Genomic DNA, 26,612 nt, shown 5'->3' with positions numbered 1-26,612 from the left:
TGCCAGGCAGCGCTTTTGCCACTGAGCTAAATCCCCAGCCCCTAGTCTTCCTGTGTGTGTCAAGGAGTAGAGGGACAGGTGACCTCAGGACACTGTGGACTGTTAGCTTACACAATAACCAAAATGTAAGAGAGTTCAGGCCTTCTCTCACCTTCAGGTGGAAAAACAACATTAAGATCTTTCTCCTTTCATAAATAAGGAAGTTGTCCTCAATGAGTACTGCTTGGATTTTTTCCCATTCTTTTTTCAAAGTATAGAAGCAAATATATTTTTTTTATTTTAAAGAGAAAAACATAACAAAATAACAACAACAAAGACAAAAACAAAACAACACAAAAACAAGAAAAATGATACAGAATTTGAAAACAAGATGATAGGAAATTAACAATGGTTGGTATATTACATAGTCTTATCTTCAACTAAGTTTCTCAGATTGCCAGATGTAAGAATGCAGGACTGATCAAACAATTAAAGAGTATAAAAAATTAGAAATAATACAGTTTCACTAAAGACCTGCGTGTGTAAACATCATGTTATCTCCCTAGTGTAAGAACATGAAAGACTAAATAAAACCCAAAAGGTACAATAAAAAGGAAAAGAAATTGCTCAAAGGGAAGGAATAACTGGGATGAGGGAAAGGAGAAAAGAAAGAAAGAAGGAAGGGGAAAAAACATGTGCATACAAGGATACTTGGGATACTTGTACTGCTGATGTCTGTTGGTTTATTGATAGGGGTAAATAAAGACCCATAAATAGCCCCAAGCCACTGAACAGGGTAGTACGCAAATCTTTATGGCACTTATTCTCCATCAGCCTCACAAACTCTCAAGGCTTCTGAATTCTTGATATTGGAGTTATTGTCATTAACTGTTTGAAACAGCCCATCATACAAACTATTTTCTACTACACACTGGAGCAAAAAAAAAGAATATACAATACATTAAATAAAATATATAACTATATGAAATATATATATATGCAAAACCACACATACACATAATGGTTTTCCAAAACACTCTATAAAAGGCTTTTTACTTAGTTGTTTTGTTGATTTCATAAGTGATTATTGTCAGCCTATTACTGTATTTGGCACCAAACACTAAGTAAAGATATTAGGTGTATTTACCACTCTGTGAATCTCCGAAGAGAGACAGACTCATACACAGGCATTTACAACGTCATGTAAAAAGTACTATACTTGAAGTTTTGCATTTCACTGCAGATGAAAAACAAGAGGCAAATCAGCTGAATTTCCCTACAGGCAGCATGCGGAGTTGTTTTCCTCTGTGTCTGGAAGTTCCCTGTTCATAACTCAACAAGGTTCAACGCCATCCTCCTCTATCTGCCGACTCACACATGGCAAGTGTTCCGTGCAGTCACTCGGTGTTTCCACCCGGTCAGGCTGCACTCTCCTCCCTGGCAGAGGTTCGATGTCATTTTCAGGGTTCGAAAAGCATCCCTAAGACAGACACGTCCACCTATCAGTGAGCAAAGTTAATTCTGCTGCTCTTTCAAGCACATCAAAGCAAACATAAGTATTTTAAGTGGGCCACAAAGTGAGAATGGCATCAGGAGCCCTTCACTCAGAATGAAAGTACGGACATGCGTGCTGAGGGTTGCCCTTTAACACAGCACTTGGGGACAGGATCCAGGCTCCCAAAGACACTGCAGAATGAGAAAAGAGTGAAAGCTGTTCACTGCTCTGGAGAATCACATGGTCTAACAATTGATATTAACTCAAAGAAACTCGCATAAAGATATTTTGTATTTGTAACTGAGTAGTTACCAGCACCCTTGACTATACAACAGATCTCTCAAGAGAGAGTACTTGGCAGAATTTTAAGTTGGCCTCCAGACTCCTGTTTTCTGGCATGCACATCCTTTATAATCCTCCAGGTGTAGTCTGTATAAAGAATTTACTTCCTTGGTCCCTTGTCAGCTACTGATTTTAAAGACTAAGGATGGGTTTTTAATTGTGGCTGGGGCTGAGGATGTCCCTTAAGGCATGGGGTTGAAAATGTTCTCTTTCTAAAGAAAGCCAGCATCATTGTAGAAGAAATGCTGTCCCATGTTATTTGCACCAAATTCCCTTGGGCCGGAGTATTTGCCCAATTCTCTCCCATCGTATAAAAGCCCTGAGTCCAAGAGATCCCTTGACTGTTTCCTGGAATCATCTCTTCTCCTCTGGACTGGATGCATTTACAGTTGCTGTAAGTTTAACTGGCACTGCTGCATGTCTGCAGAAGATCTCTCACAAGGACGCAACATGGCTTTTAAATTCAAGGTTAATTCATAGTGAGCAGAGTAGGCTTGAAATTCTGCATGTTTCATTTCCTAATCACTGCTCCTTGCAGGAAAGAGACTGAAAGTGGTCACCAGTCCTCATCATGACCATACCTTACCTGTCATTAGTTTTTACTGAGTTTTTCTATAAAAAGGTAGGCAAACACATTAATTCCCTTGCTTTAAATTTGTCATTTAAGATCCTCTTTTTCTTTCAGTTTTCTTGAATGCTGCGGAACTTTGACAAGGCATAATAGTTGCTACTTATAAATCACCAGTGCTTGTTTTGGGTTTGGACATGTTGGAATGTCTCCTAATAGAACAATAAGAAGTTTCTTGCCATGAAGGTTAAGAGAGAAGTAAGCCCCCCGACACACACACACACAACCTTGACTGTAAACATAGCCTGACCCACTGTGACCCTGGACACTGCAGGTCCACATGTGCATGGAGCATGGGGCCTCCAGGCTGCCGCCTTCACCTGCCGCTCCATCACTTGGGGCCAAGCTCCAGGCAGGCAGTAAATCTGTCACTGGGGCCTAGCACCAAAAGGCACCGGGTTCCTATCTAGCCTTTTAAGACAAGCCTCTGGAGGGCTTCTTCCTTCCAGACTGACATAAACGCTACACTCAGAAAAAGACTGATACCCAATCTTTACTTAAGTTACTTTTCCACTTAGAAAATTTTATCAATGGAAACTGATAAGAACAAATTTCAAAGAATTACCTACATGTATCCGTCCTTGGAAAATCAAGGACACTCATTTTGTTTTGGTTTGCCTGTATATAGTGCCTTGTGCCTGGAAGGCTGGAGATAAACCTAAGGCTGAACAGCAAGGGGAGAGGGGCTCCTGGCAGCCAGGTTTGCAAACTGTGATTCTGAAACTACATTGACAACTTCAAGCACAAAGCCTCTGTTTCTCCAGCTTTCACTTACAATGCATTCCTTTCCGCTTCCTTTTGTCCCATTAGCTCCAGGTCGGTGCTGTTACACTTTGATGCGCTGAACTAGAAAGAGGCTCACAGGGAGTGGAGTGGTGCAGGGCCAGATTCTCCATTCTAAATACTGAAGCCGCACAGAAAGTGTGAGTTCAGCACAGAGGAAGCCAGGTCTCACAACTCAGAAGCAGCTTCTCAGATGTGAACGGATGGCATTTTAGACATACACCTCATTCTGAAAATGTTTAAGGCTGCATTTTCTCCATGGTCATTGGAAAATTGCTCCCATGGTATAGTGGGCAGAATAAAATTTTAAGTTAGAACTGGGCTCCAGTTCTGACTTGGCTACTCACATATAGGTTTATGAGGCTGAAATAATAGAAAATTTAGAATGTGACCTGTAATTAAATATGTAATTATTCTTTTTGAGCATCCATAAAATATTCTAATTAAAAACAATTGCATATGCATAATTGATTTAAATTTTTTGCAGAATCAGTTCATTTTTAAATCCCCCACTATCTGACTTGATTTCTGATTATTTTAGTTCTGTTCCTTTTACATTTTGCCCCTGTGATAATACTTGTCTCATCTGATAAGCTAAATTCTAGAGAAGGGTAGTGGATAGAATTGTGAGATGGTCCCAAGACCAAGTGTACATGCCCTTTAAAATCTATCTAGGGTGGCCTGGAGCTCTGTAGATGATATAATAATAATGCCCTTAGTAAGTGATAGCTGGTGACCAAGGCAATGGGCCAGTTATTTCCCATGTATTCATTTATGTGACTCTGCTTTGAGAAGAAAGTCTCTTGCTGTCCTTGACCCAGCAGGAGGGAGCTTCTGTGTTACAAGTGTCATGTGTGGGGCACTGAGGTGGCCTTTAGAAACTGAAGGCAGCCTCCAGCTGAAAGAAAAAAAAAAAAAAAATCAAGGACCTCAGTCCTAAAACCAAAGCTATCTGAATTTGCCAACAACCACATGGTCCAGAAAGACTTCCCGCTCTAGAGAGAACGCAGCCTTGGAGGGGGTAGATCAATATCAAAATTAAAATTAAACATATCTACTTGCTCCTGATTGATGCAGCACATCCCTGAATGACCACCAGAAAATTTCCTGTCATCGCTACCTGGAGTAGAGGTACAGTACTTGCATGACCTTTAAGTGTACCAAGCATATCACCATTGAAGTTTCACAGATCAAACCCATCTCAAAGCTTGTAGCCCAAATTCCAAGTTTGGTTCCCACTTTCTCTGACTGATTAAATCTAAAAGAGAAAAATGTTAGTCCCTGGTGTTGAATGTAAATGGGAAAAATGCTATTCCTCTCTACAAGGAGGAGTAAGAGGCTATGGAGGAAGAAAAGTTTATTTTGCAGAGGCCCAGAGACATGCATGGAATTGTTCTTAAAATGTAGTCATGCTATTGGTTGATTTCTTCATGATAGCCATTCTTACTGGGGTAAGAATCGTATTGTCTCACTAGTATAAGACCTGAAAGAGTGAATAAAAACTAGAAGGTATGATAGACATTGTGAAAAGAAAGGAAAATGCTTAAAAGTAAAGGGCAACTGGGGTGTGGGAAAAGAGAAGGGAAAGAAGGGGAAATTATGTATGTATGTACATACAGGATAGCTAACATAGTTGTACTACTGTCTTCTATTGCCCTACAGAAAGGAATAGTTAACGATTACTTGTTTGATCAATCTTGTATGTCTCTATTTGTTTTCCTGAGAAACCACTTTGAAGATATCAATAAGTAGTACGACAACCATGGTAAATTTCCTACAACTTTGTCTGTAACTGTTTTGTTTGTATTGCTCTTATGCTATGTGTAAATGAATGTCTGTTTGTTAATATGTTTTCCTTCTTTTATTTTTTAAAATAAAAAAGGGTAGTCATGCTAAGGAAACAGTTCCATTATCCCTTTATGAATATTCCTGAAATTACTCAAAAATCCTGCATGGGGTCTCTTTACTTGCTGGTGTCCAGGAAGTACTAGTGGAGGGTAATTAGTACACCTTCATACAAAGACAAGAACAGAATCACAAGAGAACCCAAGGGAAAGCTGATATGAACATTCAGTGCAATGTGTCCTGGAGAAACTGCCTGTGAATGTTCTGCCACTTACATCTACATCTTCTTTGAAATACAAACTGGAAAAAAAAAAAATATTTGTTGTCAATAGCTTTCTTCAAGAATCCCAACCAAGAAAAGGAAGGCTTGACAGCAGCACCGTCAGAAAGGTCTCATCTCTTCAGTACAACGTCTCTCATTCTTTTGTTACAAGTGAAGATCAAGGATGCAATGCAGAATTACACACACACGTGCTGCTGCGGGAAGACTCTGTGTTCCATCTCACTCTATGTCATCCTTTACCAACACGCCAGATCACCTTTGACACCCCTAAAATTATGCCGGTATGTCAGGGTGCCAAGTTAGCACCCTAAAAATGTTACCTCACAGTTAGGTTTTTGAGACATTCTAAATTCAGAGCCCTGGATGAGATGAAAGGGCCAGTATATAACAGACCAAAAAGTTCCTTGGAATTCTTTCTGTCAAAAACCACTCAGACATGAGGTTTATTTGTAGTAGCATTTTTGCCTGGTCTAAAGGAAGATGGATGAACTAAAATCTACTTGTGCTTGTCCTTAATGATTCGCATAAATCATTACAAAAGCTGCTGTGTTGCTTCAACAGCAGGTCAGAAAAAAAGGCATTTATTAAAATGAAAGATGACAAATATACTGATGCTGATTTTAACCATTAATAATTCATGAATGTATTCATTAGTGATAGACAGATTATTGATGTTTAGGCTGAGTATCTCTTATCTGAAATGATTGAAGTCCTTCATCTGGATATTTTTAGACTTTAGAATGTTTGCATATACATACAAACATATCTTGCACATGGACCGAAGTCTAAACATGGAATTTATGCTTCATATATATCTAAAATCTATTATTTTAGTATCCCTCCATTTTGACTGTGACCCAGGTGTGGAATTTTCCACTTGTGTATCTTGTTGCTTAAAAAGTTTTGTATTTGGAGGAGTTCAGATTTCAAATTTTTCAGTTAAAAATATTCTATCTATATCTGTGTTAATGTGGTAATGATGAATCGATTTAAAGGGTGATTAGAGAAATTTTACCTATGAGAAGGTAGCATACAACAAACTGTATTGTGTTCTAGGTGGTTAATACAGGTGATTAACAGACAGGCTTGCATCAGTTTATCCAGTGTACTACCTTTCAAAGTAAGGGGTTAATATCTTTGTAGATGGTGCTAAATATGCAGAAAATTAGCCATAAATTTGATGTAAGTTTGGACTACTGAAGCCTGTCCAAGATACTTACTACATGTATAGTTAAGAATCTCCTTGGCTCAGAACTTTCCTCCACTGACCCTTGCCTTCTTTAGTGTACATGTTTGGTAAACAGAAAAAACTTCATGCAAGTAGAATCAGTAGATATCATCTGTTTTACTATGTTTCTAGGCCTTTGAGATCCTTGGAAATTGGCATCAGCAAAAACCATAACATTTTTTCCTCTTACATAAGAAACCCAAAGTATAAATAAAATCAAATAGCAAAATAAAAGATAATAGGAAACAGAGAAAGAGATCTTATGCAAGTGGAATGGGGACATAAAAGAAATTAAGACATGTTATGTATGTGCACCAGTTCCCCCAAATCAATGTGATCATTAAGCACTGCAAGAACATACTAATAAAAATGAAAATTAAACAAAAGCAATGGCTAAAATACTATTGTGTTCACACTGCCCACTCTAACTAGGTACAAGAGCTATTCTCAGTTAGACTGAACACAGGAAAGGGTATATCCAAAGCGAATGATGGATTATGTTGTGGAGAACCCCTAACAGTCAGAAGATAAACATCCCTGTTCTTTGGAACATGTCCACTTTCAGCAATGCATGTGAGCCTAACACAGGAAATGCTTGGCTGGTCTAACGTTATCTAGGCCCTTGATCCCAGTACATTACAACTCAGGATAATGAAGTAACTTGCAAATAAGACTGTAATACCCCCATCGATGAAGTCTAGGGTTAGAGGACCACCTTGTCTCAATTTTGAAAAATAAGGAAGGGGAGAGGGAGGGAGGGAGAGAGAGAGGGAGGGAGGAAATAGGAAACATGAATTAAAGACCATCAGTCTTGGTATTGATCGTGGTTACATTTGTGAAACAACTATTGGTGGGTTATGAACTGTTTAGAAGTGACCACTGGGACAAAATGAGGGGGTCCATCTCATCCTTTTCCCTTTTGTTTATGGGGTTACCACAGTCATTTATTTCCTTGAGGAATACCACTTCTCTGAAAAATTAAAAAGCACTAATGTTAATTAAAGAAGTGAAGAAAGCTTAAGGCAATGGCTTTTTAAAAACAGAAAATAGAATTTTGGAACTACCAAGAGTAAAATGATAACTTTGATGGTAGTTTGGACACAGAATATAAACAAGCCTATTACACGCTCTCTAAAGAATCTTGAAAACAACTCTGTTACAATAATTGTAGAAGTACTTCAGGATCCAAATTAAAATTTCCCTAGAGATAATATTCACTACAGGGATATTTGAAGATTTTCAAATTTCAAATGAGGTTAAGTTATTATTACCCACAGCATGAATTATTATTAATTTTTATTCACAGACTCAAAATTATTAGAAGTGAAAATTCTCTGAATTTATTATACAACTACCACTCTTCAATTTTAGAAAGTACTCTCTCTTCATTTTATAGTTGAGGCAACTGAGACCCAAGTATTTGAAATGGAAGCAAATAAAAAGGTGGAACTCAAGATCCACACCTCGTACCCGTGTTTGTGCACACGCTGCTAAATATTTGCACAATGAACATCTCCGCAGGCCTCCTGCACACCAAGTGGGAATTATTTACTGGGATAATCCTCGCCAAGTGACTCAAAATGGTTTCAACAGAGAAAAATAGTGCACAGCTTGCAAATGTAAAATTCTAGGGAAGGATGGCAAACAAGAATAGTTAAAGGGAGAAAAAAAAAGATATTATGTTTTTTTATCTGTCAGTTATTTATAAAATACCTGTAATATTTCTATAAATTTTTATGCAAGGAATATCACAGATTTAATTTTATATTTTTAAGCAAAGAAATACTATATCGCATATATTGCTCTCCCTATGTAATTGTTGTTTTCTATTTCCTTACCATGTTGTGTATTCTCTTATTTGATTTCCTAAAATTATATTTTTATACATTTATCTATTTGCTTATTTTCCACCTACATGTGAATTTTAAATTTGTTAAAATTAAACTATTGTATATCTTTTTGTTGACTATCTACCGCCTTTGTTTGAATGCCATTTTGTCTCATTTGCTCATATCTAATGGCTATATAGTGTCTGTGATATATTAAGAATTTCATAAATATTCATCCAAAAAATAATCAATTTACAGTGGATGTGGCAGCATACACCTGTAATCCCAGAACTTGGGAGGCTGAAGTGAGAGGGTCACTGTGAATTTGAGGCCAGCCTGGACTACATAGTGAGAACTTGTCTCAAAAAAAAAAAGCCATAAGTATACATAATATATGTATTTGCTTGATGAGCAACATTCATTTAATACAGGGCAAATTTGCAAAAATTCTACCCAAATATCTTCTTTTTGGCACGCCTTCTAGCTCTCCTCTGGTAAGCAAGCTGTCCGTGTTTTCTAGAACATTGGTAGAAAAGTTTAAACCTAAAAGCATTACAATGATGGTCTGGGAAATGTCTCAATATTTCAACATTCCTCATAATAGGTCTAGAAAAAAATCATCCATTTTATTAATAAGTAAGCCCTGAAGCAGGTATTTATTTAAACATTTCCAATTATTGCTCCAAGAAGGGTCTCAAAGGTCAAATTTTACTACACTAAGGCCAATTGAAAAATAGCATGAATCAGATTTACAGTGTCACTAGACCTATAAAATAAAGCAGGATCCAGTGAGAAAATGGGGACAAATATAGTGATTTGATGGAAAGAAAACAAATGCAAGCATGAAGACCAAACAGAAGTTTAATATAATAATGATACAAGGAAAGAATTTAATTAAAAAAATAAAAGAAAATCTCAGCATCCTCTTCATATACTTCCACAAAAGCACAGTGCTGGCCTCAATGTTTTTATCAATAGCAGTGCCATTCCCAACTGGGTCTATATTCAACATCAAGTCAAAACCATTCCTGAGAATTGGCTGCAGATTATGTCATATGTAATGGGCTTCCTATTAAAAACAAAACAAACAAAAACACTTCAAAATATGCAGTGGCCATGTTTTCAGAATTTTCTGTTTATTTTTCCTATGATATAACAGACAAAAGGTAGAAACAAGTAAAGGAAAACAGCTATCATGGAAAACTTTGAAAGACTGAAAAACTTTGCTCTTAATGTAGCACTGACATTAGAATATCAATCATTTTGAATAACCAAACTAGGTTTTAAAAAGAAATCGGTTATGAGTTTTTCATTAAATTGTCCAGTTGCATTGGTATCACTTCATCTCTAGCCATTAATGGATGAAGAAGAATTACAAAATCTTAACTTTATATAAATTTTAAATGGCCTTCTGCTGACATGTAAGTAATGTACTGATACATAATAAAGATATTCTTTAAACTTACCACTTTATGGCAGCAGACTGACATTCCACAAATTGATTTCTTTCATGTTCCCATTTGGAATGTTCATAATAACAGAAATGACATTTTCAGAATGCTTTTTTCTTTTCTTTCCTTTCTTTTTTTTTTTTTTTTTTTTTGTATTTTTGAGACAGGGTTTTGCCATGCAGTTCAGGCTGGCCTTGAACTCACTTTGTATAGCCCAGGCTGGTCTCGAACTCGCAACAATCCTCCTGCCTCAGCCTCCCAAGTGCTGGGATTATAGGCATGCACCCCCACGCTTGGCTAGTTTTGTACAATTTTCAAAATTCTTGAGGGATTTCTACAAACAATAAGATTGATTTAACTGAATGGAAGGAAAAATACCTTTTTCCTGAATGAATTACAAGAAAAATATTCTCCGTTCTTTTCCTGTGGATTCAGAGTTCTCAGGGCGTTATCTCTGCTCCAGATCTCATTGGACTCATCCTGCCATATAAAACCCACACTGAGAGACTCGTGCAACTTTGCCACACTGTGCATGGCTTTTTATGTCACTGTAATGAAACAAGGTCAGTCTTTGCATCTTGCCCCTAGTCTTTCTCTCCATGTTAATTTTGCAATCTGACTTACAACAGTGTTCCTTCCATTTCCACAATAACTGGCCCCAGTTCCCTGGACCAGCGGTTCTAAGCAGCCTTCATTTCCACGTTAAACCCAACAACACTGGGGTAGGCAGAGAGTTCATGAACAAAAAACAAACTGCACGGGAAATACTTCAAAGAATCAACAACTGGGATTTCATCTTATTCAAAAGTTTTTGCACATCTAAAGAAATCACCAATAAAGTAAAAAGAAAACCGGCAAATTGAGGAAAAAATTTTAGCCAACTGCCCCTCAGACAAAGGACTTCTATCTAGGACATATAAAGGATTTTAAAAAATCAGGCCCCCCAGCTTCAAAGACCAATCCAAAAGTGGGCATCTGAGATGAATACATACTTCTCTAATGAAGAGATACTAATAATGAATAAATACATGAAAAAATGTTCAACATCATCAGTCATTTGAGAAATGCAAATGAAAACAACACTGAGATTCCCTCTCACCCCAGAAAGAATGGCTATCATCAAGAAATCAACCAATAACAAATGCTGGAGAGGCTGTGGGGAGAAAGGAACCCTACTCCACTGCTGGTGGGAGTGTAGATTGGTGAAACCACTGTGGAAATCAATTTAGAGATTCCTCACAAAACTAGGATTGGAAGTCTCATTTAACCCAGCTATTCCCCTTCTGGGTATTTTCCCAGAAGAACTAAAGACATCATACCACAGCCATATATGTGCACCCATGTTTATAGCAGTACAACTTGTATAGCTGAATCTACCAAACAACCCAGATGCCTATCCACTGAGAAATGGATAAAAAAGATGTGGTATTTTTATACAATGGAGTATTACTCAGCAATTACAAAAGATAAACTCGAGGCTTTTGTAGGTAAATGGATGCAACTACAGACCATACTCATAAGTGAAATAAATCGGACCCAGATGGGTAAACATCATATTGTCTCCTTGGTGTAGGAACCTGAAAGACTAGGTAAAACTCAAAATGTACAATAGATGATAGGAAAGGGAAAGAAATTGCTCAAAGGAAGGAAAGACTGGGATGAGGGAAAGAAGAAAAAAGAAAGAAGGAACGCAAAATATAAATATATATATATGAATACCTGTGATAACAGTATTGCTAATGTCTGATGGTGTATTGAAATGAACAGTTAATGATTACAATTTGTTATGTTCTGATCGATTTTGCATGCTTGTGTCTGGTGGTCTGAGCAACTGATTTGAAGGTAACAATATGCAATGGAATTACAAAGGTGAACTCCTACCATCTTGTCTAGTGAAACTCAGTATAATCTCTACTGTTTTACCAGAGAATTATTTGCTTATTCCCTTTAATGGTTTGAGCAATCTTTCATTCTTACTTTTGGTAATTTGAGCACTGTAGTTGAGGATAGCGATATGTAATGTAACAACCACTGTTGATTCGTATTATTTTGTCTTGAGACTCTGTATCAGTTTGAATGTTCTTGCTTTGATTTGTTTATACTTGTAATACTGGTATGATGCTACTGTTCTATTTTTTTTGTTTGTTTTTCATGTACTACTCTCTTTAAAATAAAAATAAATTTAAATAAATTTTAAAAGCCAACTACACTCAACCAGCCTGAAACCAGTTTTTGTCACCCAGCCCAGCCCTCTACCTTCAAAAGCACCCCCTCAGTGCCCCAGCTTTCTCACTAACAGCTCCAACTTCCACCTACTTGATCAGCTTCTCCCCACAACAGTGCCAAGGCTTCATCTGACCATCAGTCTATGAATGTTTCCCTCGTAGCCCCTCAATAGGCAAGAACTCTCCTTTCTTCAATTTTGTTGTCCAAGTGTAGCACTCCACCAATACCTGAACACCTTCCAGCTTCTGATTTTCCATTTCATCCATTTCCTAACATCTCAAACACAGAACTGAACCCACGCTACCTAAGATATCTGATTCTTGACAAAGAAGAAGAAAGTACATGTTGGAGGAAAGATATTCTCTTTAACAAATGGTTCTGGGAAAACTGGATATCTACACATAGAATATTGAAACTAGACCTCACACTATGCAAAAATCAACTCAAAATTGATCAAAGACCTAAATGTAAGCCCTGAAACTCTGAAATTGCTAGAAGAAAACAGACAGGAAACACTTAAGATACAGGCAGAGACAAAGACTTCTGACTTAGGATTCCAATAGCTCAGGGAATAAGAGGAATCAACACATGGAATTACACCATGTTAAAATCTTTAGTACAGTAGAAGAAACAGTTAACAGAATGAAGAGATAGCCTAGAGAGTGGGAAAAATCTTTGCCAGATTCTTATCTGCAGAGAATTAATACCCAGGAGATATTATAAACTATCCAAGAAGCAACACTAAGGGGAAGGAATAATCAATAGATAACCAAATAAACTGAACAAATGCTTCTCAAAAGAAGTACAAATAGCTAATAATTCAATTAAAAATATGTTCAACATCTTTAGCCCTCAGAGAAACGCAAGTGAAAACAACACTCAGGTTCCGTCCAGCCTACTCAGGATGGCTATCAGTGGGAATACATAAAAGAGTAAATTCTAGGACACAAGGAAAGGGAACCTTTATACACTGTTGGTGGGAATTTGAGTTATGATAGCTAGTATGAAAACCAAGATGGAGGTCCCTCAAAAAATTAAAAACAAGACTACCATATGAATTAGTTACATTGCTTCAGTTTACATGTACCTGAAAGAATTAAAGTCCACATAGTATAGAAATACCTACATGCCATGTGTATTGTGGCACAATTCATAGCAGCCAAGTTATGGAATCAGCCTGGATACCTATAAATGGATTAATAGGTAAAGAAAATGTGTTGCATACATGTAAAGTTCCATTCAAGTGTAAAGAACAAAGTCATGTCATTTGCAAGATAACGTATGGATGTGAAGATCGTCATGTTAAACAAAATAAGCCAGACTCAGAAAGACAAGCACTTTGTCTAGTATGTACAATGTAGGGAGAAAAATGACATGAAAGTAGAAGATGGCCTATCAGACACAAGGAAAGGGCTTGGGAAGGTACGGAAGGGTAACGAAGTGGATAGAATCAAACTATGATATGTGCATGTCTGAATATGGCACAGTGAAACTCATTATTCTATATAATCAATATGCTTTATTTATTTTTTTTATTAATTAATTAATTTATTTATTTATTGGTACCAGGAATCGAACTCAGGACGTTGCGCTTGCCAGGCAGGCGCTTATACCACTGAGCTACATCCCCGGCCCTTATGCGTTATTTATAATATGCTAATTTTTTGAAAGATTATAATTGAATTTATACTAAAACTTAAAAGAAAAAATTTAGACAATGAAACCAAATATGGATAGAACTAAAATCAGCAGACTAATTATGGCTATGAATTCAACCTTATGTATAACTCTACAAGTCTTACAATCAAATTTGGGCCCTAAATTTCAGCCCAGTTGGCTCTCTGTTTGCAGGTGTAGCTGTCTTTCAGCTCTGCTCTGTAACCTTTCTTGTATTCATGGAGCATCCAAATTGGTAGTTGGCTGATTTGAACTTGCTCTTTCCTTGTGAAGCTTCTATAACAGCTAATAAACAGAACATTTCCACAATATTACAAGGTACATTGCCCCATATATTTGAAATGCTAGACTGCTAAATTTCTAGCCGTTCCTCCCATTCCCTCTTTACTCCATCTTTCTTGCCTGACTACTGCCAACAACACAAAACTTCAGCCATGTGGTGGGGCTCAAGGGACACACAAATATAGATTTTACATATACAAATAACAGAAGAGATATTGGTGAAAATACTCTATAATAAAAGAGATTTTTTAAAACCTGCTTGGCTTGCAAATTAACATTAGTTCCATCTCTATGCAACAGAGAATCCAATAAATCATAAGTTATTGCTTTATGACAAAAATCCAGTGATCAAGAGTCCAATAGCAGTTCTATAAGTCTCAATGGCCCTCAGCTCCTTATACTATCTTTTTTAACCATGATGCCTGTATTGATCAGCTTTCTTATCACTAACACACAATACTCAACACCCACAACTTAATAGAGGAAAGATTGGACTTGGCTAATGGTTTCAGGGATTCCCTCTATAGTACTTGGCTCCAAGACAAAAACATCATTGTAAAAGAGTGTGGTGGAACAAAGATCTTGGTGCCCGAAAGCAGAACAGAACAACCCAAAGTCGCATCTCTATGATCCACAAAGACACAGCCGGGAGCATTTACTGATCAGCTGAGCATTTCTTAATCCAGTGAAGTTTACACATCAAGATTAACGGGCATAATGCATCCCTTGTCAAATTTCCACCCAAATCTCCTTAAAACATACTTAATCTCCAAGCTAAAACAATAGCAAGTTCATAATTCCACCTATGTACAGTCATCCCTCAATATATCGCTGCTCACTTATTATGGCTTCACTGTAATGTGGATTTTTTTTAAAAAATATATCTAATTATGTATTGTGGACTTTTCACTCTATCTCTGGATTTTGTGGTATATAGGTATTTATATAATATTTATGATTTTGATTATTCTTGCCTAAAAAATTTAAAACAATATAAAAATATTAAAAATGTTAATTCAAACATTAAAAGAATATTAAATCAAAATAAAATACAGTATGTATTTCATCAGCTGATGAATACCGTACCATACACAATGGAAATGCAGTACGCCACTACCACTTGCACAAGTTTGCCAACGTGAGATTGGCAAACCAACCACAAGGCAACCAACCACAGCACTGTGTTCTATATTCTGGGCACTGACTGACTTGTTGACCATAGCATCAGTCTGTTTGCTCTCCCGCACTGTGCCCATATGTTCAGCATCTCTCCTTGTCCACTTCATATTGAGTACCCATATGCAATTTTGTATTTTGTTAAAATAATGTAAGTTTAAGAGTGTAGAAAGTTTTTAAGAGCATATGAAGTGTTTATAAGAGTGTGGGAAAGGTTAAGAACAGAGTGGGAAAGCTTTATGGGAGTGTGGGAAGAGTTTATAAATCCTTCAACTATATATAAATAATAAAATAAATATAACACTGCTACTTCATAGATTTTTACCTATCATCGGGGTCTCTGGAACATAACTCCCACTATAGGTGAGTGATCACTGTGTCCCATGATAATACATTCACAAATATAATAATCCCATCTCCAAAGTCTCAACAATTCCAACATTTTTTAAATGCCTAAGTTTCTTCTGAAACTCAAAGCAAACTGTTAGCTGTGAAAATATGTAAATGTAAAAGTCAAGTGACATAATCCCACAGTACACTGGCACAGGTTAACCTTCATATTCCAAAAAGGAGAAATAGGAGGAGAAAAAAGAAATTGACCAAAGCAAGACTAAAACTCAGCAGGGAAAACATTAAATCCTATGCCTTCATATTTGGCACTCAGGGCACATGAGGGCTCCAAAGAGCTTGGGAAGCCCCACTCCTGTAGCTTTACCTATTGGAGTCCCCATGGCCTCTCTCTTGGGCTGGCTTTATTCACAGGCTGCAGACTTTCGGCAGACATTCCATGTTCCTGGCATCTCTAACGTCCTGTGATTTCCACTGTACTTTTGGCTTCATTTCCACAGACTCACATACTGCCCTCTCTGGGATTCCTTGCCTGAGTTCCCATACCTCTGTCTGAAATTTGAGTAGAAGTCTCCCTGATGCCACAACTCTTGCATTTTGCATGACAGTAAAGTCAGCATCACACTGGGGATATCAAGGCCTGCTTCAGCAGGAGCAGTAGCTGGGCCCTTTGTGTGAAGTGGCTTGAGGGTCTAAATGGCTAAGCATAATAGAATGAATCCTGGGGAACTAATTCCCCAAGAGGCCCTTCTTGAGCAGGTCCTAGAAATTCTCTTCTCAGAGGAAAAGTTGGCACTTTTGTACCTTTGAGTGTGCAGTGGGTGGGGTCTTGGTCCTTCCGACATCTTCAGGCATCTTTCTTCTTGTTCCCATAGAAAACACTCAGTTTCTTTCTAGTGGCACTAATTTCCTTGGCACCCGACTTTACGCATGGTTCTTTCTGGGGCAAAATTTAAGTTTTTCAAATTTTTCTGTTATAATTTTTCCCCCCGTTTGCACTATAAATCTGGATAACAACAGTCATGCTATAACCTGAGTTTTAGGCCGCCTTGAAATTTCTTCTGCCAGGTTTATTAGTCCATCATCTTTATACTATGTCTCCTGCAAAGTCTTCAGAAATGAGCAAAATGTAGACAATTTTTTTCTTGCAAGAGTGTAACATACATAGCTTATTGTCTAAATGCCAATAGAGTTCTTGTTCCCGCTTAAAAGCTCTTGAGCCTGGCCTGTACTGTACACATTTCTATCAGCATTCTTACTTTCTGAGCTCCAGCAAGTTACTCATCACTAAAACACAATACCCAACACTCACCTCTTAATAGAGGAAAGGTTCGATTTTGCTTATAGTTTCAGGAATCCAGTTTATGGTTGACTGAATCCAAGGAAGAAACACCATGGCAGAAGGTTGTGGTAGAAGAAACAGGAAGCAGAGGGAGAATAGTATCAGAGAAGATCGGCCAAACGACCATGTAAAGTACTTAAAACCAAGCTGCCATGACCTATCTGGACCCATAATTATGCTTTACTGATCTGCTAGGCATTTTTTGATCTACTGAAGTTAACATATCAGGCTTGACAGTCACAATGTCACATTTTCACCAAAAGAAAGGGAAAAGAAAAGAGCAGGTCTCTTCCCTCAAGAAACACTCCTCAAAATTGCTGAGTCCACTTCTAATTATACACCATTGTCAAAATCTTAATCATATGGCCAGACTCAACTTGCAGAAAACCTGTGAAATATAGGCTTCATTCTGAGTGGTCACCTGTAAGTTAAATTTCAGGGCTCACATTACAGGAAAAGAAGAGAAATGATATTGAGAGACTACTCACCCTCTCCGTCATCTAGGAATAAGTTAGGGAGATACAAACCCAGTCTACTATAAAATATATTGAATTGCCAGAAAAATGTAAAAGAAGACCTGAGCAAATGGAAAAGCATACCATGTCCTTGGGAAAGCAAACAGAGGTGCTGTCTTGATAATCAAAATAAGGTGCAATGGCCGTGACTTCCAAAGCTGTAAGTAGTACAACACAAATGTGCAAAAATTTATAAAGAGCAGAAATGCAAGTACAGTAACAAACATCAACCAGTGACCTAACAAGACAGTGCACATATCTGGTGATTTCCACCCGCTGTGGACTCCTCAAAGGGGAGATCATTGTTATACATCTCCCTTTTGGCTTTATCAGGTGGTGTCACTGCCTTATGGTGTCTCCTATTTATTTCTTTCCCTTCTTTGTTCTCCTTATATGGATCCTCATTTGCTTCCAGAAAAACCCAGTGGTCATAAGGGAAATACTTCAAAAAAGGCTCAGAAAAAGAAAAAAAAAAAGGACTGGAAGGGCAAAGACATGTTGATATATCAAGACAAGAATGAGGTCAAGAGTGAAATCATTTTCTTTCCAGTGAATTCAGTCTATAGGAAGCAGTTGGAAAACCTTCCAAAGAGAAAGCTCCCTTTGATCTGACTCATTCTTCTCTTCTCCTTCTTTTCATCTTCTTACAACATGGTGGACACTGAGGAAGCCACAAAGAGATAGAGAGGTAGTGCTCTAACTGGGCATGGTGGTACTCCCCTGCAATCCCAGCACTCTGGGAGGCTGAGGCAGAAGGATCACTCGTCCCATTCTGGACAATTTAGCAGTTTAGGGAGATCTTGCCTGAAAATTGAAAAAATGATCAAAAGGTCTAAGGATTTAGCTTACTGTGAAAGCTCTGGGTTTAATCTCCAGCACCTCAAAAAAAAAAAAAGAAAAAAAGAGGTAATGTTTGCTTGACCATCATAGTGATAAAAATTATATGAGGAACAAAATCGGGAGGAATTAGGACATTAGGGAACTACTGCCAATTATGTGGTTGACTTATGTAAATTAAAAATAAATAAATACATATTGGGATATGGCAAGAATTCAGACTGGAATATCAAGGGACAGAACACTGGGATAGCTGCACCCTATGCCAAATAAATGAGCACCTTCCCTTCCAACTTGCTCAAATACCTTCCTTTTTACCACTATTATTTATGTCTTACAAGAGAACAGTGGCTTTACATGGAAATCTTCAGAGATATATATTGAAATCACCATACATTTGGTAAAGAGTGGAGGAAAATTTCAAGTTAAACATCACAGAGAAGGTGTGCATTTTTCTTACTAGAATATATCTTTAGCCTTGTGTCTGGCAGACCCTTAATTCCAGTGATCACAAAACATGTGGCGATTTGAACACATATAAGATGTAGTTACGATATTTAGAAGTTTTATCACCAGTGTGCTCTCAGACTATAACAATTTCTCTGTGATGTGGTTTCTCCCAGATCAAAGTCTCCAGATGTCTGGATAAAACTGTATGTAACCATCTACCCAGAGAGTTCTTCTTGTCTGTGACATAAATTTGCCTTTCAGACATGTCACGATCACTCAACTGTGACTCACAGCCACTTTGTGTGGACACCTTCGTCAAATTGACTGTTATTTACAGGGCTTTGGAATGAGGCAGTTCCTCCTGGCCTTTATTTTACTGTTATCTATCACACAATGAGAAGACAGTAAGTACATAAATTCATTTTGTTTCAAGTGTTACACAGGACCAAAGTGCTCAAGGAGTCCATAAGGCAGTCTCCTAAATGAGTATTTCCAAAGATATACCCCGGTTCTCACTGCTAGACAGTGCTCTATAAGACATTCTTGCTAGCGATGCCTGTGTCTATGGTAATGACTTCAATGGACTTGGGTTGAGAACTGCTTGACAGCCGGGTTGTCTCACCGTCCTTTGTGCCTATAGAGCTCTTGAGTAACCAGTACATAGCAATTTCTGGTTTGCTTCTCAACTTTGCAAATCAAAAATATTTTCTCTGAAAGTAGAAAAAAGTTCATTGTTCCAGTGACTGTATGCACGATCTAGAAGTGGACCTAAGAGGGAAAAAATCTAAGATCTTAATAAACTGTTTTATTCAATAAAGTTCCTGGCAAAATGAGCCCTGAGAATCCATCATTACTGGCTCCTGTCACCCTGTCATGCATGGCTGTGGTCTGCACACCCTGATCAGCCATCAGTGAGCACAGGCTTCTTCAGCCACTGACAGCTAGCATCTGCAAATATGCTGTACTTCCCTGAATTATTTTTTGGCATTAATGAAAGTTTTGCAGTTGTGTTTATTACCAAATGGATTTATAATGTCAACCCACATTTATTTTGTACCAAAGCAATGTTATAGCATATTTTACCTCCATGAGGATTATCATCAGTTCAACCAATACAAATTTTTAAAAATGAATAAAAGAAAACTGATTGGACAAGCTTAACAAGAATCCCCAATACGACAACTAGAAATGTAAATACCACTTGCTTTGCCTTCCCTTTGTTTCCCTGTCCTCCCCTTGCTCCCAATGACTTCTGTGAACTGTACTGAACAGAATCACATGGTAATACCTGACTTGATCCTTGGGAGCTTGTCATGAATTATGATTGTACAGATTCTCTTTCAAAAATTTATCTGTGAGCTTAGCTAAAGTAGACATGCCAAAATTTTTAAAATATGATGGTCTTTAGAAAGAGGCATAAGCAAATAAGGACAAACTTAACCATCTAAGGAAATCACAATATTAGCAAATTCCCCATTTCCTTCACTTTCTCTAGCAACATGGTGGTTGCTATAATCATGTCTGCTACCATTCATCAAAATGCAGAATGAAAATCTATGTTAAGTTGAAATAGGAAGGCTAAGAGGTAAAACTTATTTGAGAGATAATCTTGTTTAATTTGTAAGAATGGGATGAAAATTGTGAAATAAACTATCATGTCTCTGACATCTTTCCCAGCTTAAGAATCTTCTTCTCATATCTCTTATCCTTCTCATCTCCCAGGTCTAATTTTCCTCCCTCTACAATGTTATTATATTTTCCTGTTACTAAACTAATTCATGCTCTTTGATGACATCTAATCTGGGAAAGTGCTTTGTACTTCTTTATATTACCGCTTACAAATAGATCAACAAATGTAGATGACTTTCTCCCCAGAATATAAGTTCCTCCTGCCAGGAATGAAAGCTTTGAGCTGCCAGTTCCTTAAGCATCAAACAACCGATATTGACAGCTCAATTTATGCTTTTTGCTAATGTTAGAAAATAAAAATATCCTCAAGTTCATTGCCCAGGATTATTTACTTTTGTATGTTGCTATATTCATTTCTACCCTGTTCTTCTATTATCTCTGGCTAATTTTGATAGACTGGAAAATAATTCTAAAATGAATTTTGATAGAGAAAATTCTAACATTCAAAAAGCCCTCAGAAGTGAAACAAATAAATCTTAAGTTGTAGAAAAGAAAGCACTATAAAATAGAGCTATTCAAAAACCCAGAGAACTTCCTTTCACTGCTACAATTATGACACCTACTTTTCCATTTCTTTATTTTTAAATGTTTACTTTATTAGTACATGTTTGCTGTACATTATGATTACATTCATCAAGGGAAGCTGGAGTACATAACACATCTTAGCTCTTTTTATGTCCCCTTCCCCTCATCCATATCTTGATCTCCTTCCTATTTGCAAAATATACACTTCTCTATAAAGTTAACCTCTACAGTTAAAATAAGGACAAAGGTTTTCACAATGAGAGAAGAGACACAATACATAGTAAGATAAAGAGCCACATAATATTAAGGGAGCATTTGAAATATCAGTGATAGTTCATGTATGTGTGTTTTCTACCTTTATTCACAGAATGGATGTAGAAACAATGATAGCTCCGTAACAGTGAGCAAATTTTATGCCTAGATCTTGTATGCTAAAGACTATTCTCTACTGGAAAAAAAATAAATGAAATTAGAGAAACGCTTATTTCATGTGTAAATCTGGAAAAATACAGCCAATCTAGAAGCTCTGACTCCATCAGTTTTACTGCTTCACAACAAATTACTTCCAAACATAGGCGCTGGAAACAATTAGCCTTTGCTAGCCAGGAGCTCTGTGGATCTTACATGTGAGAGTGGCTTAGCTGGGTCCTCTGGCTCAGAGCCTCTAACAAGGCTGCAATGAGATATTACCTGGGTTGTAGTCCTCACAGGGTCATCTTGGGAGGGACCCACTGGTAATCCAGCTCATGTGGCTGCTGACTATATTCATCCCTTGGTGGGTACTGGATTGAAAGCTCAAGTTCCTTCCTGCTTGGAGCCCTTCCTAGGTATTGAGATCTGTGGGATTCCTCAAGGAAGCTTGCAATGGCAGGTGGCTCCTGTTAGCAAAGAAGCAAGAGGGTAAGTTTGTTCCCTTTTTCTCCTCCCTCCATGCCCACTCTCTCTGCCACTAAAAGCATAAGGCACCCATAATTTTGGACATCCTAGCCTTCAAAACTGAATGCCAAAATAAACTTTTATTCTTCTTAAGTTACCCAATCTCAGGTATTCTGTTACAGTCAGAGAAGTCAGACTAAGACATCAGATATGCTAAAGAGAATCTGGAAAGTGTTTAAGTGAAAAGTTTTAAACTTAATAATGACAAAAAATCGTATGCTGATGTTGCTAAGATCTGGGGTAAGAATGAATAGTTTATCCATCAAACTGTAAAAACAGAAAAAGAATTCATGAAAGTTATGCAGTCATATCTCAAGCTGCAGAAGCTATGGCAGCAGTGTTTAATCATTTCCCCACTCATCTCCCCACACAGGCCTCATATCACTGCATAGGTGAGTACAGTACAATGAGGTGCAATGAGAGAGAGGAGAAGGGAGAGACTTCACATAACATTTATCTTATTGTTATTCTATTTTTTGTTGTTAATTTCTTATTGTGTCTAAACTTTCAGCTATATCATAGGCATGTATGTATAATAAAAACATAGTATACATAGGATTCAGTGCTTCCTGCAGTTTCAGGCATTTCCTGAGGATCTTAGAAAATGCCCTGCAGATAATGGGGGACTTCTGTACTAGAACACAGGAATCTCCAGGAGCCTTCTAGAGGCCTTCTGTCATATGGTCAAAAGTCGAAGGAACCAACTTGCAGAAATTCTGACTTAATCCACTATTTAGGACAATTTGATCATCCATAAGAATTACTGGTAATGTATTATGATGCAATGTGTTATTTAAATCCGTGAATCTATAATATTCTTAAAATAGGTGGAAAGTGTAGAGGAACTGCAGTTTTATTTATAAAAGAGTGATAGCAGATAAATGTACACAAATGATAGAAAAACACCATTTAAACCCCCCAAACATAATAAATGATTGATTCTAGTAAGGATTATTAAAAGAAGATAAAATCACTGGGTGAAATGTAGTGTGTAACAGGATGGTTACATAGTACCAAAATATCATCAACAGATTAAATATTAATTTGAAAATACAAAAGTTTTTTGCTATTCTGGGCATCAGTCCCTTAGCTAATCATTTATAGTGGGACAAACTTATAATTTCCAACTTCTGATATTATAATGTGGAAAGTCTACATCATCCATAAAATCTTGCCATGATGATTAATCTTGTCTGGTTCATAGAACAATCTTACAATTCACTGGGAACATAGAGGGTAGAGAAACAAGATAGAGCTACGAGAGAGCAATCAGACAAATCTAGAATGTATGAAATTCTAAGAGAAAAATGTCTTGGATTCTTCAAAAGTCTTTGTTAGAGGGCAAAAGAGAAGGATAAAGGACTGTTCCAGATAAGACAAAAGAGAGATTAAAAATAAATGGAATGTGTGAGCCACAGTTTGGGCTCTATGTAAAGAACAAAAAAGAAATCAGTGAGGTCTCTAGGTCATACAATCCAAAGACATCGCAGACATACAACACCAGGATCCAAAAAGTACGTGCATTCAGTGGAAGTCTTAAAGCAGAGAAATAGTTGTATGCATGCATCCCCAGAAGATGTGAAATATAATCCAACCTTAATAATCTCAAAATTTAGATTGGACCTAGATGACCTTATATTCCTGGCCACCGTTCCAGTCCAGAGAGACCCCTCTCTATTTATGAGACCCTGCATATTGATAGTGTGTAGCCTGGACAGAATGATGTATGCAATTATGCACACTGAAGCTCCCAGGGTGAGAAACTGATTTCCCTAGAAATATGGAACTGCAAAGTCTGTTGGTGCATATCTGCCTTTCAGTACAAGGAGGTAACAGACTTGCTGACAAGTTCTCTGCTAAACTATTGACAAGAGCTACCAAGGCCACCAGGGAACTCTCATCAGGGGACAACCAGAGCAGTTTTAAAATTAACTAGACATAAAATAAATTGTTGAATTGCTGCTGTAAATTTCTCTAAGTGTGACAATTGTTTTGAGGCTATGTATTAGAAAGTCCTTCACTTTTTGGAAGGTTCATGCTGAAGTATGCAGAAGTACAGTGTTATCATGTCCGAAATTTATTCTTAGTAGTTGTTTTAGCTGGCCACATGGACAGTGAGACACACAGAGAGACAGAGAAACGGAAAAATATGGCAAAGTGTTAACAATTGTAGAATCTAGGTAAAATGTATGTGAATGTTCATTGTGCTCTTATTTAAACTTTTTGTAGTTTTAAATTTTTCAAAATAAAAAGATAGGGAAAATGAGGACTGTCTCAAATCTTAAGTAGACATAAATTAGCAAACAATATGAAAACATGCTTTCTAGATAGTCTTAGGTTTTCTTTTCTAATTAAAAAAAAAAAAAACCTGTACCCTACATAGTATCTAGACTGCTAGCTGCAAATAATTGACCATTGGTAGCCAGATTAAATTATTCAGGACAAGTTTGTTCCTAGAATACTGAAATGAAGTCCAGGAAAATAATATGCTCTGGGGAAAAAATGTTTAGGTTATTTGACTCTGCTCTTGTGTCTAATTTGATCTCCTACATATAGATGGTATGTTGGCTATTTTATTGCCTCAACTCTAACAGTGACTCTGCAAAATGTGAAACTGAACCTGTTGTCATTTAAAACAACTTCATTGATCCATAAGATGCCCCTTACTTTTCTACTTATCGGGAAGACCATATTTGTCAAACATTTTGTTGAGGATAATCTTATACTACTCCAAAAAATAAGGAATTAAAAGAAAAGCATAACAGTTGCTGTAGCATTTGATTTGTTAATATTTCACCAAGAATTACGATTAGGACAGAATTTATTGTTCTAATTCTTCACCATAACCACGTTCTATTACCAATAAAATGACTGTTTTGATGGAATCTGTGGAAAACAAAAATCACATCTCCTTCCATTCTTTCTCTGCCAATCATGGGTCATTCCCACCTACCATCAGAGTATAAAAGAGTATTTGTTGTTGGAACTGCTAGAGGAGGTTTATTAGAATCAAACTTAATTAATGTGAGGCCCAACAAGTTAGTATTAGATACCTGAGCAAGATGTCTTCATTTATTACTTCACTGAGAACTTTAATGAAACTAAAAGTCTGAGCCTGGGGGAAAGGACATTTTAAACAGTTAATCAGCATGTACTTGGGAGAGGAGCAGAGCAAGCCTCTCTGTGGAAGTCAGCGTGTGGGAATATAGATTTTTTTTAGACTATTTTAACACATCACTCTAAATTTCACATAAAAGATAAATTATACCTCGCTATATAAAATTAAGTCATACAGAATTAAAATGAGAACATTCTTCTTAAAAATAAGAGAAAAAAGTTTGTATTGTAACCTGTTCTGACTATACTTTTGACACTAACTGTACAAATTTGAGTTCAGTATTTTCATCTTGTTATTGTGAAGAATAAATTAATAAATGTATATAAAGTGATAGGTACAAAACCAATCCTCAAGAAATGCTAGTTTCACCCAAACTACTTCATTTAAATGACTCACCAGCAGTACATCTTTCTTACAAAGATAATTTCTTAATCATTTTGATGAGTAATTTGCAAATCATATTTGTAGTTAAACTGAAGTATAATTACAAACATTCTGAGTACAGCTATTTTTAATCAACAAATACAAAAGGTTTAGATTGAGATCATTTTTAGGGCATAAAATTCTAATTCTGTTCAATGTTAATTTTTTTCTAAGAAAGATTCCATGTTTTTCAAATAGACTGTGCATTAATACACAGTTCACATATATCTGGTACTGCCTATAACTGATTAAAATTCTAGAATTTTGTATCATTCCCTTTCCCTAAAGAGACAGCTGATTATAAAGGTGAAATGCAAACAGGAGCAAGACTGGGACACTCTGTGAAGCGCCTTGTGGGAAGACAAAGCCATGCTACCGCAGTGACCAAACCAGGCTCCTCCTCACCACCAAGTCAAAGTGAAAGGTCTCAGGCACTGGTGCTTCTGTTTGCATCACATTATCACATTGGCCTGACAACTTCCCTAAATCCTACAGCCAATAAATAGTTCTCAACCTAAATTTGATCCCATTCCTCAGAAGGAGATTCCCAGAGTAAACTCCAGCTGCTGCAGTGGAACACCATTCTTTATTTCATCACTTCTCAGTTTTTTGATCACTGTGTTTGTGGTGTTGAGGGAGGAGATTGATCTTGATTGGCTTTGGGATCTGCCCCAGAGACTGGGGAGCACACTTCTGGGTGTGTCTGTGAGGTCACTGAGGCATGATTGCGGGCACTAGATCTGGTCTCTCACCCCTTCCTGTCTGGCTCCGCTTCCCTGGTCTGCTTCCAGGGCAACAAGAACTAGGCAGCTTTGTTCCACCAGGCCCTTCCACCATGTCTATGCCTTGGAGCAGCCAACTGATGATGCACTTAAACCATGAACAAATTGAAACCAGACACTTATTAGTCAGACTCCTCACTGCTGAGACACAATGCCCAACACCCACAACTTAGGAGGACAGTTTCGATTTGCTCCTGGCTTCAGTACACAGCAGCACTGCACAGAGCAACCACTGTTATAAATTGATGTGTTAGCAGTAGCCTAGATCCTTCTTTCCACTACTCATCTCTCTGCTTCCCAAAGGATCACCAATCTCTTAACTGTAGGACTCAAAATTGTTTTCAGATCATAGAACTAAAAATAAATTCAATTGGAGGCGGGCAAGCAATGCAAAACAGAAAGAATGAAATTTATAATATGCCT

General features: G+C 37.3%; 1 long non-coding RNA gene across 1 annotated transcript in view; it reads right to left on the bottom strand.

Moving 5' to 3' along the window:
* Nucleotides 1-21,555: 21,555 nt before the first annotated feature.
* LOC106149915 overlaps nucleotides 21,556-26,612 on the bottom strand; it is a 48,476-nt gene continuing 43,419 nt past the window's right edge. The window contains exon 3 of the long non-coding RNA XR_001236380.1: nucleotides 21,556-21,808. This is a non-coding gene — a long non-coding RNA (uncharacterized LOC106149915). The remainder of the gene's footprint in view (nucleotides 21,809-26,612) is intronic.

Source organism: Chinchilla lanigera, unplaced genomic scaffold (assembly GCF_000276665.1).
Source record: "Chinchilla lanigera isolate Chin_1 unplaced genomic scaffold, ChiLan1.0 scaffold00056, whole genome shotgun sequence".
Classification (NCBI taxonomy): domain Eukaryota; kingdom Metazoa; phylum Chordata; class Mammalia; order Rodentia; family Chinchillidae; genus Chinchilla; species Chinchilla lanigera.
The sequence above is the reverse complement of the archived record's forward strand: the minus strand, read 5'-3'. Positions and strand labels throughout refer to the sequence as shown.